The following is a 14,532-nucleotide window of genomic DNA, read 5'->3' on the forward strand; positions in this document are numbered from 1 at the left end:
AGCAATATAAAGAAATGAACAATAAATATGTTATAAACTCTCACTTATATTCATTCAACCAATACACACTGAGTATCTGGTACTGCACCAGGTATTGGGAACACAAGAGAGAAAAGCACTTACTCTGTAATGGTGAAACAGATATATGCCCAACAGAAAAATGCCTCAGATGTCCCTACCATAGAGGTGACAGTGAGTCAGAGAAGGCTCCACCACAGAGGTAACACTAGAGCTGAACCAAGTCAGACTTTCCTCGGGCAAACAGATTTGTGAGAGTGGGAGCAGAGAGCTCATTCCAGGCCAGCGGAGGGGACAGTGTGTGCAAAGTCACTGAGTTGTGAGAATGCTTGGGTTTCAGGAATAATGGGAGCAAGTCCTCAGTGTAGCTAAGGCACAGCCTGGGGGTTGGTGAGAGAAGAGAAGAAACAGAGCCAGATTATGGTATGTTATCACCTGGCTGAATAGGGTAGAATATAAGCCTAAAGATCATTTTTAGTTGATGACAATGGAAAGATAGTGAGAACCTGTTTAAAAAATAACCTGTTTGTTTGGGGCACCTGGGTGGCTCAGTGGGTTAAAGCCTCTGCCTTTGGCCCAGGTCATGATCCCAGGGTCCTGGGATCCAGGTCTGCATTGGGTTCTCTGCCCAGTGGGGAGCCTGCTTACCCCTCTCTCTCTGCCTGCCTCTCTGTCTACTTGTGAACCCTCTCTGTCAAATAAATAAATAAAATCTTTAAAAAAATTTTTTTTAAAAAAGAATAAGCTGTTTGGCTGGAAGAAAATTCTATGGGACAAATTTTGCTCACTATAAAGCACTTTCAAAAGGGAAAAAAATCTCTTTATATGAATGGCAGCTAAAAATGTTGGCTTAACTCAAAAGAAATGAAATCTTGCCATTTGCAACGACATGGATGGAACTAGAGGGTATCATGCTTAGCGAAATACGTCAAGCGGAGAAAGACAACTAGCATATGATCTTCCTGATATGAGGAAGTGGAGATGCAACATGGGGGGTTAAGGGGGTAGGAGAAGAATAAATGAAACAAGATGGGATTGGGAGGGAGACAAACCATAAGTGACTCTTAATCTCACAAAACAAACTGAGGGTTACGGACATTGGGGAGGGTATGTGCTATGGTGAGTGCTGTGAAGTGTGTAAACCTGGCGATTCACAGACCTGTACCCCTGGGGATAAAAATATATTATATGTTTATATAAAAAAAATGTTGGCTTAAACAGGTTTGTTAAGCATTACATATCTTGAGCCTAAGTAAAGCTTTACCATAAACTTGAGATGTTCTGTTTCAAATGAACTTTTTTTTGGCTTAATTATGAAAAGACAACTTACACATTTCATATGAAATAAAACAACTTATCTGAAAAATAAGGGCTAAAAACTTACTTTATCCTTAAAATGAGTATAGTGCTACCATTAACATTCATGGAAGTCGCCTTCTTTTTCTGGAAGGAATTAAAATGATCCATTTGGTAACCGAATGAAGAAGTAGGAGAGGAAACCAAGTGTTCATGCTACTATATTTTACACAGATATACTCAAGGCCAAAGCCCATTTTACCTTTTGCATTTCTCAGGAGCGAGGTAGCAGCACAGCATTTGTCAGAAATCACAGACAAGGCAGTAAGACACTAGTATACACTGACAACCTGTCAGTCATTGTAGCAAGTGAACTATTGGTTCTGTACAGAATAGCTCCAATAGAGCCCTTTTTACATTTTCTACAAACCCTATGCATTCTCAACAGGAAAACCTCCATTCCCACAGTAGACCCGGGGCAACTTGTAGGAACCAAGAACGTAGTCTGCTGCTATGGTAATGGCATACCAGCACCAACTATCACCTGTGGACAAATATATACAATTTTGATTTAATTTCCAAGATAAAGCAGAAAATAATCCAGGTATCACTGTGACTGTAGATTGCTGTAGATTGCTCCCCTTCCTATGTTAAATCAAGCACAAGACTGGAAGCAAAGTAAACGAAGTACAAGTAGATGCAAATGAAGGTGCAAAGTAAACACAGTCATCCTGCACAAAATAATTATGTAAGTCAGTATCAGCAAAACGGTAATTTACACAGTATTCAAATAGGTACCTGTATTTTTTTAAATTGGTATATGCATGAAGGCCAAGACTAAAAAGCATATCTTGCTGAAGCTCTCTCTGATGAATTTTTACCATTATAGGGAAAGGTAATTGAAGGACAAAGAAATGGCAGTTTCATTTCAGTTAATGTACAGATGGGTACCTCAATCTCTGACCCAAGGGTGTGATGCACTCTCCATCTTCTCCTCAGTACAGGAATGCTGCTTTTCTTAAATATAACTTCCCAAGTCTCCTCAGAGTTTATCTAAAAATTGAACCTATACTAAAGTTCTTAGGCTCATATAAAAGGGATATTTTTAGTTCAGTTCTCAAAAATCTCCTAATGGATGCTCAGAGACAAACTGTGAAAACAACAATCATTTCAATTAATATGAAATGCAGCCTTTTCATTTCTTTAAAAGATTTTATTTATTTATTTATTTGAGAGAAAGAGTGTAAGCAGTAGGACAGGCAGAGGAAGAGAGAGAATCCCAAGCAGACTCCACACTCAGCATGGAGCCCAGACCACGTCATCTTGATCTCTTGAACCTGAGATCATGACCTAAGCCAAAATCAAGAGTCACCAGCTGAGTCACCCAGGTGCCCCCAGGCTTTTCATCTTTATTTGTCGTTGCAAAGGAAGAAATAATCCCACTGGCATTTTTCAAAACTGAGCTTAAACTACCCCTCATTGATATGCAATGCTGACTGGTTAGCTGAGGGGAGTGATACTTGGTCCAAAAGCAGCAATCTGGCCACAGTCCAGCAACAGCACAAACATGTTCACTGGAGAAATGAGAAACCTCTAGAACTTCCCTCCACAGACAGACACATACCCAAATGGAAGAAAGACCAAAACTTTTTTTTTTCCCTTCTGAATAGTCTTCTTGCTCACCTGGGAGAAAAAAAAAATTCTTTTGGGTTATTTTCAAACTAACATGACACAAAATGTCTTTTTGTTTTTTTAAAAAGCAACAATATTAAACTGGCTTTTAGCAAGTTAAAATAATTTTAACTTATTTCATATGATTAGATTTAAGTTGATTTTAATATCCTTTTCTTCTTATCACAAGACTGTCAAAGCCTCTTATGTACTCTTCTTCCATTTCCCTGGACTAACAATTGTACCCACATGAAAAGACAGTAATTTTTAAATCTCATGCTTGGTGTAGAAATATATTCAAGGGCAGGATTTCTCTTGTTAAAGATAAGAATGGATCAAAAGCTACGTGGCTGCTATAGAGAACAAAAAATAGTGAGTCTATATTTTTACATTAAAATTCATTTTTAGTAACATGTAGGAAAGATAATTTCAGTGAAGAACGGCTGATAGGGTTGAATATGAATGTATGATAACAGACAATTGCAAATATTTGGCTCATTTATTAGGGAATGTGTGTTTCAACTGGCAATGAACATTATACTCTGTTTTAATGAAAGACTCCCCCCTTCCCCAAGGAGTTACTATTTAACATTCAGAGAGTGCCAATCGTGCATGGAGTATGCAATTCTTTCAAACAATGCGTACGAGTTCTTGTTCTACATTCTGGTGTGGGAAAAAATTGTATGTATGACTATTAATTATTCTATTCTATTTCTCAAACAAAAAACTCACACCCAAAAAAGTTTCATATAATTGATCTTTTAGAAGGTTAGCTTATTTTATTTTTTTAAGATTTTTTAAAAAAAGTTTTAAGTAATCTCTATGCCCAACATGAGACTCAAACTTACATCCCTAAGATCAAGAGTTGCATGCTCCTCCTACTAAGCCAGCCAGGTGCCCTTAGATTTTATTTTTAAGTAATCTCTACACCTAACATGGGGATCAGACTGACAACTCTGAAAGCAAGAGTTTCATATTCCACAGACTAATCCAACCAGGCACTCCCCAGAGCATTCAATGTAATCAAACAGACCTCTAAACGAACTCCACGCATAGGCAATCCAAAATCCTGTGTGGCCATTTCAGGACAGTCCATTCTCTAAACCAATGCTCCTCAAAGTATGGTCCATGGACTGATCAGGTAAGTACAGAACCACAATTTGAGAGAGTAATTTTTTTTTTTATTAACTTTTTATTTTTTATAAACATATATTTTTATCCCCAGGGGTACAGGTCTGTGAATCACCAGGTTTACACACTTCACAGCACTCACCAAAGCACATACCCTCCCCAATGTCCATAATCCCACCCCCTTCTCCCAAACCCCCTCCCCCCAGAGTAATTTTAAGTCCATTGAATCCAATATTCAAAAATTGGGGGTTGTGTTTTACATGTCTTTTTAAAATTTTTCATTTTCTAGGGGTGACTGGGTGGCTCAGTGGGTTAAAGCCTCTGCCTTCAGCTCAGGTCATAGTCCCAGGGTCCTGGGATTGAGCCCCACATCCATCGGGCTCTCTGCTCGGCGGGGAGCCTGCTTCCCCCTCTCTCTCTGCCTGCTTCTCTGCCTACTTGTGATCTCTGTCTGTCAAATAAATAAATAAAATCTTTTTTAAAAGTTTTCATTTTCTAGTTATTTATGCTTATTGTATTTTACAAAATTATTAGTCTATGCGAATTGAAAAGAAAATAAACTGGTGCTTTGCAACAGATAGTTTGAGAAGCACTGATCTATTAACTGCTGTCTTTTGAGGTTCCTAGGGCACAATCTCCCCTACCGAATATGGTGAATTCTAGGGAATCTGAACATTGAAGGCAACATTCAGCCACAGAGAACCTACTCTAGACAAACATAGTGATCTATTACATACATGTGTTAGCTGTAATTCTGCCTACTGGAATTCTACTAGATGACAATGTTACTATAGCATGGAAATTAATAAAGGGTTAGTCTATCTGGGGTCCCTCCGCTCCCAACCATTCTCTAAGTTTTCAATCACTCTTTGAATGAGATGTTGTAGCTATTAATTAACTTCAGGCAGGTGTTCTTAAAGTATCAAAAGAAAAATATTTAAATAAGTACTCCTAACGGTATGAACCCTGAGGACAACATTTTGAGAAGTTCTGGTTAGTCTGTTCTTTTACACATAACATGTAGTACAGATTCATCAGTAGTGTAGATCCATCAACATTATCTCCTTATCTGTAAGAGGACTATGACCACTATGCTTTATATGAATTATAAACCCCAGTGCCCAGGTACTGAACCAATGTCCAGGTTAGGTGCCCAAGGACAGTAAGCTATTGGAAATTCTTGATGAGATCCCCCAGTCAAGTACACAAAAATGGTTGCCTGCTTAATTTGGTGGCTAGCAAAGTTCCTTCATCTAGAAATGGAATTTAACAAACATATTTAAGCACCCACTATATTCAAAGAATTGTATTAGGAGATGAAGTTATACCAAGATTAATAACACACACTTAAGCCTGGACTCTAGGAATGTACAACCTAGCAGGGCAATAAGGTAGGTTCACAAATAACTATTACACAAAGTGAACTTCTAGTAGATGCTGTGAGAGATTTATAAATCTCTGTTTATATAGAAATTCAAAAGAGATGGTCTCATATCTAGCTAGAAGGGTCTAGCTAGGTTTTATGGAATAAAATGCATTGAGAGAAGCTTAAGAGGATGGATAAGACAACAACTAGTAGGATTAAGCAGAGAATGAAAAAATGAGCACGAGTTTAGTTAAACACACACATACACCAACACAACTCATTAGTTTTCTGTCTATGAATATCCTTGTCAAAGTCTGTGGCAACACTACTAAAAACTATTACATCATTCATAAAAATTGTAAACTGCTAAGGAAATCCATTCACTCACCACTGGATTATATTGTATTTTGTGGCTGTTAACTCAAAAAGTGAATGTAAGAAATCAGATTTCCAATGTTAGGAGAAGGAGGGTGCACTCAAAGCAATTTTGGGTTTATATCTATAATATTAACAAGGTTCTTTAGTTATAAAATATTAACATCAACTTCTTCAGGTCGATCAGAGATAGAGAATTGAAGAACTATGTATTACATAGAGGTGACGAGCCAGAAGAGAATATGTCAGTATGTAAGTATCCCCTAGGATTATCAGATTCTTGGGGAGTGCCCAGACTGGGCCAAAGACTTAATTGGGTATTAAAGGGAAGAAACTCTCCTTGCAAGGAAGAGAACATGTGGACATATAGGTTACAACAAAATAAAGCTACACATATAATCTCCTTTTCCTGACACTTTATCTCAGCAGACTTCCCAGGCCCTCCTCTATCTGTTAGCTCCAAACAGGTTCCAAGTCATGGGCATCCTGATCTACCAAGAATGAACACCTACTGAATTTCTTAAGAATTTAAAAAAAAATCCATCAGCTATTTCTTCATCTTAGAGACTAGAAATTATGTTTTTTCCATAAAGTTTTTTAAATAGAAATTCCCTTTTTTCCTAGATATTGCAAATATTCCTCCTACTTTTCTATGTTTTAATCTACCAAACATCTCTCAATGTAATTGGAAGAACACTGGCTTTTTGAGAATCAGTTGGATGTGGGTTTTCCTGAAGCATAGATCATACATGAGAGAGTAGTGGGAGATGAGATCAATGCATGAAGGATGTAAAGAATCGATATGGATACAAAGATGCCTAGGAGCACAATTGTTACTACTGTGGATTACATTTATTGAGTGCTTGCTGAGTGCTTCAGATGGATTCTCCCTTTTAATGTTCACAACATTTTTAGGACATAAGTACACTTACTAAACTGATTTCACATACGAATAAACAGACAGGAAAAAACACGATCACTAATATTTATATGAATGGATATATTCATTCATAATGAATGAATGGCTTAAGGACGTTTTTCTTCAGGACTAAGGGCAATAATAACTCTGTCTTCTAGGAGAAAAACAAGGAAGGCAGAGTCATAAAATACCATTTGGGTGCTCCAAGCAACCACACGAAACTGGCCTTGAGATCTTCAAATTCAATGCAATTCCTATGAAAACCACAGCTGGCTTTTTGCAGAAAGTGACACACGGATCCTAAAATTAATATAGACATTCAAGGGACCAGAAATAGCTAAAACAATCTTTAAAAAGAACAAAATTAGAAGACTTGTACTCCAATTTCAAAATGTAACTCAAAGCTACAGTAATCATGACTGTGTGCTAGTGCTATAAATGTAGACATATAGATCAATCAATTTATACAACTGAGGATTCAGGGGAAAAAAAAATCCTTTATGGTCAATTGATTTTTTATAATGAATTCTAGGTAATTCAATTGAGAAAGAAGAATCTTTCAACAATGGTGCCAAAACATACAAAGAATGAAGTTGAACCCCTATATTATACTATACATAAAAATTGACTCAAAATGGATCATAGACCTAAATGTAAAAGCTGAAACTATGAAACTCTTAGAAGCAAACATAGGTGTAAATTTCTGTGACCTGGCTTAGGCAATGCTTTCTAAGCCATGAAACTAAAAGCACAAGCAACAAAATAATGAACAGATAAACTTGAAATCATCAAAATAAAAACCTTTATGCTTCAAAGAACACTATCAAGAAAATGAAAAGACAACCCATAGAATGGGAGACTGGGAGAAGACATTTGTTGTTGTTGTTGTTTTTTAAAAATTTTTATCTATTTATTTGACAGATCACAAGTAGGCAAAGAGGCAGGCAGAGAGAGTGGAGGAAGCAGGCTCCCTGCTGAGCAGAGAGCCCAATGCAGGGTTGGATCCCAGGACCCTAGGATCATGACCTGAGCCTAAGGCAGAGGCTTTAACCTCCTGAGTCACCCAGGCACCCCAGGAGAAGACATTTGTAAATCATGTATGTGTTAAAAGCCTTATAGTCAGAATATGTAATGAATTCTTACAATTCAACAAAAAAAGACAAGTAGTCCAATCAAAAAATGGGCAAAGATTTGAACAGATACTTCTCCAAGAAAAACATACCAAATGCTCAACGTCATTAGCCAGTAGGACAATGGAAATCAAAACCACAATGAGATATTTCATATCCATTAGTGTAACTAAAATTAAAAAGGCAGACAATAAAAATGTTGGAAAATTGCAACCTTCATACATGGTTGGTGGAAACTTAAAATGGTACAGTAACTGTGGAAAATAGTTTGCTAGTTTTTTAAAATGTTAAACATAGAGTTACCATATGACCCAGCAAATCCAGTCCTAGGTATACACCAAGAAAAATGAAACACATTCACACATAATTTGTACACAAATGTATGTAGCAGCATTAAGCATTTTTTATAACAGCTAAAAAGAAGAAACAACTCAAAATTCCCATCAACTGATGAATGGATAAAGAAAATGTGGTATACCCATACAAAATAATAGTATTTGGCAATGAAAAATTGAAGTACCAATGCATGCTACAACATGGCTGAACCTTGAAAACACTACGTTTAGTGAAAGAAGCCAGTCACAGAAGGTCAAATATATGATTCCATTTATCTGAAATGTCTAGACTATAGTGATAAATCTATAGTGATAGAAAATACATTAGTGATTACTTAGGGGGTAGGAGATTTGGGGGGGCAGCTAACTGATAATGAATATGGGTTTCTTTTTTGGGGTGATAAATATGTTCTAAAATAGATCATGGTGACAGTCACACAACTGTGCAAATACCAGAAACCATGGGACTGTACATTTCAAATGAGTGAATTTCATGGTATGTAAATTATATCTCAATAAAGCTGTTTTTTATTTTTTTTATTTTATTTTTTTTAAAGATTTTTAGTTATTTATTTGTGAGAGAGAGAGCGAGCGAGAGCGAGCACAGGCAGACAGAGTGGAAGGCAGAGTCAGAGGGAGAAACAGGCTCCCTGCAGAGCAAGGAGCCTGATGTGGGACTTGATCCCAGGACTCTGGGATCATGACCTGAGCTGAAGGCAGCGGCCCAACCAACTGAGCCACCCAAAAACAAAAACAGGCCTTTGAATCAATTAGGGGGTAAAATGGAGTGTGGGGGGGTGAAGGACTAACAGGCATCACACACACGAAGGGGTAGAAAATAGAATGCCCTCTGCCCTTGATGTTGGGTTTTGAGGCCACCCAAGGACTGAAGAGGGGAGAGAAGGGGGCATATTTGCCAAGGAGGGGGCTAGCTTTAACATTAGGATAATCTTTTTAAATTATATTTGAAAGTGTTGGTGACAAGGTCTCAGCTGTCATGCCCTGGTTATAGCACAGAGGGAAGTGCAGGGAAGGTTATAAAAAACATGTATTGTTCCTTTGGAACTAACTTGACCTTGGGCTTCCTGAAATCCTACCATCTAAGTCATCCATTAAGCACAGTGTCCTAAAGCCAGTAATTCAGTCTGTGGGTGATTGGTCATTTCAGAAGAATAAAATCCCTAGACGGCCTGCCTCCAGTGACCTGAGTATGGGTAAACTATATTTCCTGGATTCTGAGAACTCCTGGAGCCTTCCCCCAGAACACCTAGTCACCTTCCCACTTGGCCCTGTGGGAGCCATTCATAATTAATCCATTAATGTTAAGTTAAAAATTTTAAACTAACATTTCAACTTAAAAGGCTTCTCAGCATATCCAGTAAAGCACAGCTGCAAATCAGTGATGTGATATCTCCATACAGACAATTAGTTAAGAAGAATAGACATTAGAAATCTGAGGTCACCAAACTCAAGATAGGTTCTGTTAAGTTTGTTCTATAAACTCCTCCATTTGTAAATTTTAAATAGGATGAAAACACTATGAGGTTGTTGATGCCTTTCCACTAGAGAAAACAATATTGGGTTTTTTTTGTTTTTTTTTTTCTCACAAAATTCCTGCCTGTCTTCACTTCAAATAAGTATATCTGATTTAAAATAAAATAAAATATGTTCAGCAAAACTATCAGAGGCCATAATAAAGAACAACTTAGAAGGTAATAATAACAAATGGTAGGTTCTCACAAAGAATCTTTTGAAATACATCTAAAGGGAATTATATACAAGCCAATTTTTTATTTAATTCTAAAGTTACTTATGTTTTAGTTCAAGAGCAATAGAGGCTTCCTACGGCCTTACCCTAAGGAAAGAATTTTTTAAAAAAAGGAAAAGGAAAAACCATATGCATAAAGTTATCATTATTACATCATTATTTTTAACAACAGAAATCCTGAAACAGTCTGAGTGCCCAAACACAGGGATATGGTTATTAGTGCATGACACATGTACCCTATGAAGTATTATGTAGCATATGGAAAAGTGATTAGAATATTGCTTTATAATTACAGTGTTAAACTGTATGTAATAGTTACAGCTATGCATCAATATATAAATCTATGAACAAGAATGTAAAAAAGCACACATAAAATGTATTATGAAAATGGGATCTTCTATGATATTTTGCAAGGTGATGGGAAAAGAGCTGGGAGAAATACATTTTGTTAATTATACATTTATGATTTTGTTCTATAGGTATAAATTTGTTGACATAAAAGTTGTCCATAATATATTTCTAAGTAAAAAAAGATGTATGGTGTGATAAAATCATGTTTTTGTTTTTGCTAGTCAGTGTGGAATTTTTAAAGCAAATCTATTGTCATAATTTATATACTATAAAATATACCTACCAATAGTGTTTAGTAAATTTATAGAGCTAAGCAACCATCATCACAATTCAGGTTTGGGACATGTTCATTACCCCCTAAAGTTCCCTATCTGTTTGCAGCCAATCCCTACTCCCAACTCCCCTCCCTTCACCACTGATCTGCTAGCTTTATAGACACAATTGCATTTTTTACACAAATGAAAAAAATAATAAAAATAAATCAGATGTTTATGTATTTACACCAAAAAGTCAGAATGGACATGCATCAAAATTTGCACAGTGGTCCCTTTCCAGAAAATATTAATTAACTTTATTAAAAATATTTTTTCTGAAAATTTTAACCAATTAGCATCTACTGCCTATAGAAAAAGGTTTTGGTTTTGATTTCTGTTTTTAAAAGGATGTATAAGAACTTCACATAACTATGGCAGATGGTACAAATGCATTTACTTTCACTTCCTACCAAAACCCAACTAAAAGTATAGTACAGGGTTTTTTTAAGGCATGAATTTGTAAGGACAAGAGATAACAGAAGCAAAGGATCAGCAACAAAATTTTTAAGCAGATGGATAAGCTGATGACCTCACAGCATTAAGAAAGGTGAATCCCAAGTTAAGCTAAGGAACAACCAGTTTACACAGTTAGCCACATATCTCTCCCCAAGGCACTGCCACGTTAGTTTTCAGGTATGAGGATAAAGGTGAGGCTACAAACAGGAGGATTAACTGGAATTTTCTTTTAAGAATCAGATAAATCCACAGATCCTTTCCCCAAGTCCAAGTAGGCAACTATATCTCCCTGATTCTATAGAAAGCTAGACAAGCACAGTTGAAAGTGGGGGGTACCATTCTGCAAACAGAGAGATTAGGTGAACCTGTTATATACCGAAACCAGAGTCTACCCACCTCCAGACTTCTCCAACTCAGCTTCCAGAAAGATGGCAACCAGTCCTATATTATCAAGGCAGGAGGTTAGAAGATTTCACTCTGGAGAATCTAACCAGTCCCAGAGGAAAGACTTAACATATAACAGTGAGCTTTTCTTAGTGAAATAGCCTATAGGTAGCAAGATGCACCCTGGGATCAAGCTTCTTATCAGCGTTAGCAGGCACGGCTCTGAAATAAGAGCACACAGCCAGAACACCAAACAACCGTAGAAAACCTCAAACATAGAATACAGGGGTCAAAATAAACAAAAGCAACTTGGGGAAATAGACTCCACAGGAGGAAAAAAGTGATTAAACATTTATTTTATAAGTACCTTCAGAGATAGAAGAGAATACATGCATAAAACCATAACAGGTAGATGTAAAAACATTTACTTTACCCAAGTGAGTTGAAAATGTATGTCCACAAAAAAAAAAAAAAAAAAAAAAAAAAAAACTGCACACAAATGTTTATAACAGCTTTATTCATCATTGCCTAAACTAGAAGCAGCCAAGATGTTCTTCAAAAGCTGAATGGATAAGCTGTGGTACATTCATACAACAGAATATTTTTCAGTGACAAAAAGAAACAAGCTATCAAGATATGGAGGAAACATAAATGCTTACTGCTAAACAAAAAAAGCCAATTTGAGGAGACTACCTAACATATGATGCCAACTATCCAACATTCAGGAAAAGGCAAAACTACAGAGACAGTAGCTGCTAGTGTCTTGTGGAAGGATGGATAAGTGTAGATTTTTAGAGCAGTCAAACATTCTGTACAATATGGCAATGGTTGATACATGACATTACACATTTGTTAAAATCTGTAGAACTATAAAAACCAATGAATTGTAACATAAACTATGAACTTTAGTTAATAAGATATAAATATTTATTAAAAATAAAAAAGTTAATTTAAAAATTAAAATTAAAAATTAAAAACAAAAATGATAAAAATAAAAATTAAAAAATATATTTCCAAAAAACATCATAAAAATATCAATATTTATTCATCAATTGTAACACACATACTATACTAATGAAAGATGTTGATAATAGGGGGAAACTATGGGAAAGAGTACAGAGGGGTATCTGTGAACCCTCTGTACTTTTTTTTAAAGATTTTATTCATTTATTTGACACAGAGAGAGAGAGAGCCTGATGTGCGGCTTGATCCCAGTACTCTGGGATCATGACCTGAGCCAAAAGCAGGCAGTGCTTGGATGACTGAGCTACCCAGATGCCCGCCCCCACTTTGTACGGTCTGCTCCATTTTCCTGTAAATCTAAAACTACTCTAAAAAACAGTCTATTACCTAAAACAAAACAAAATAACCAATAAAGACTCTTTAAAATACTGCTAAATTAGCAATAAAATTGCTGTTCTTATATTACAGGGTTACTATAAATTCAAAAAATCTGTTGGGAGATCTTTATGCTATTATGTCTCTAAAAGTTTAACTTTCAACTCAAGCAATTTTATGTTTAGAAATCTACCATAAGAAAAAAGTACAAAGTATGGTGGAGAGGGTCTATAAGCACCAACTAAAAAATTGTATCTCATCTAAATTACCCAATAAGTAAATGGTTAAATAAATTATAGTACAGCAATAGTATCAGGCTGCCTTATAAAATGTTAATCATAATTATTTAGTAGCATCACAGAAAAATATTCATGAAATAAATACTAATTTTAAAAGAATACAAAATTACATATATAATTACAACTATGAAAAATATTTCTGCAAAAAGCTATATGAAAGCAGTAGAATTATAGATTTCCTTTTTCTCTACTTCCCAAATTTTCTAAAATGTTATATTTAATTTAAACAAGGAAGGTTCTGAAGTGATGAGGTAAACTGCCTTGTTAGTATTCCTTAAACATTGGGTTTGATAATATATTAATGATACTTTTTCACCAATGGAAGATTCACACTGTGAATGATTTTTATAAAAAATATTTGTTAGGGGATGCCTGGGTGGCCCAGTTGGTTAAGCAGCTGCCTTCGGCTCAGGTCATGATCCCAGCGTCCTGGGATCGAGTCCCACATCGGGCTCCTTGCTCCGCAGGGAGCCTGCTTCTCCCTCTGACTCTGCCTTCCACTCTGTCTGCTTGTGCTCGCTCTCGCTCGCTCTCTCTGACAAATAAATAAATAAAATCTTCAAAAACAAAAACAAAAACAAAAAAATATTTGTTAGAAAATTCTTTCTGACAAATATTTAGATACATATAATTACTTTATAGAACATGTGTTCAGTTGTATAGGAAGTTTTGCTATTCTGATGTGACTAAAATTCATGTTCATTAATTTGAAATTTCTAAAAGTCTTGACTAGTAAAACATTACTATTAGCATTAAAATAATCTGAGTTTTAAACTCAGAAACTGAGTTTCTGGTCTGAGCATGGCATATATATCTTTTCTTTATGACATCTGATTGCCTCTTTAGTAATTAAAATCTGGACTCTGAGGACATAATTTCTCTACTTTATAATACAAGGTGACTAGTGTTTTCTCTCTTGTATATTTTTGTAACTGGTGTAACAAACTGTTCAAGGATTACTATTCTGACTTAAACACTCAAAGAATACTTGATATCAGAACATTTTACACCCGGAACATTTTATACTAAGTGTTCTCAGTGCCACCAAGTATCAAGAATTCAGGTACCAGGTAAAACTGCTCAGTGCTAAATGTAAAATTTTCAATGTTTATGCTAAACTTCATATTGTGAGGAGAATGCTGTTGTAGCCTTACTATCCTACAATCCACAAGCCTAAACAGCTTAAGTACTAAATAAGAAATCATCTGTCATAGCTACTTTGTCAGTTTCAACAAGCTCATGAGTTTTTGTTGTGTTTTATTGACAGGCTCTAGTAAGGAGAATGTTTTCAATACTTCATCATCCAGCCAACTTCCCAGACTCAGTTCATTTCAGAAGACAAACTACTGATGGATTATTTGTGATTTCTGCTGGGAACACT

The 14,532-nt window shown here is 35.9% G+C and overlaps 1 protein-coding gene across 9 annotated transcripts in view; it reads right to left on the reverse strand.

The window, feature by feature from the left end:
* Positions 1-14,532, reverse strand: part of GREB1L (GREB1 like retinoic acid receptor coactivator) — a 269,790-nt gene that overhangs the window by 223,876 nt on the left and 31,382 nt on the right. Inside the window, exon 1 of one of the 9 annotated variants that reach the window (XM_082698730.1) lies at positions 11,527-11,675. The exons of the other annotated variants lie outside the window; for them this stretch is intronic. The gene's annotated coding sequence lies outside the window, so the exon portion shown is untranslated. Of the gene's footprint in view, positions 1-11,526; positions 11,676-14,532 lie in introns of those variants that run through there. 9 annotated transcript variants of the gene reach the window in all.

This window comes from Mustela nivalis, assembly GCF_964662115.1.
Source record: "Mustela nivalis genome assembly, chromosome: 14".
NCBI lineage: Eukaryota > Metazoa > Chordata > Mammalia > Carnivora > Mustelidae > Mustela > Mustela nivalis.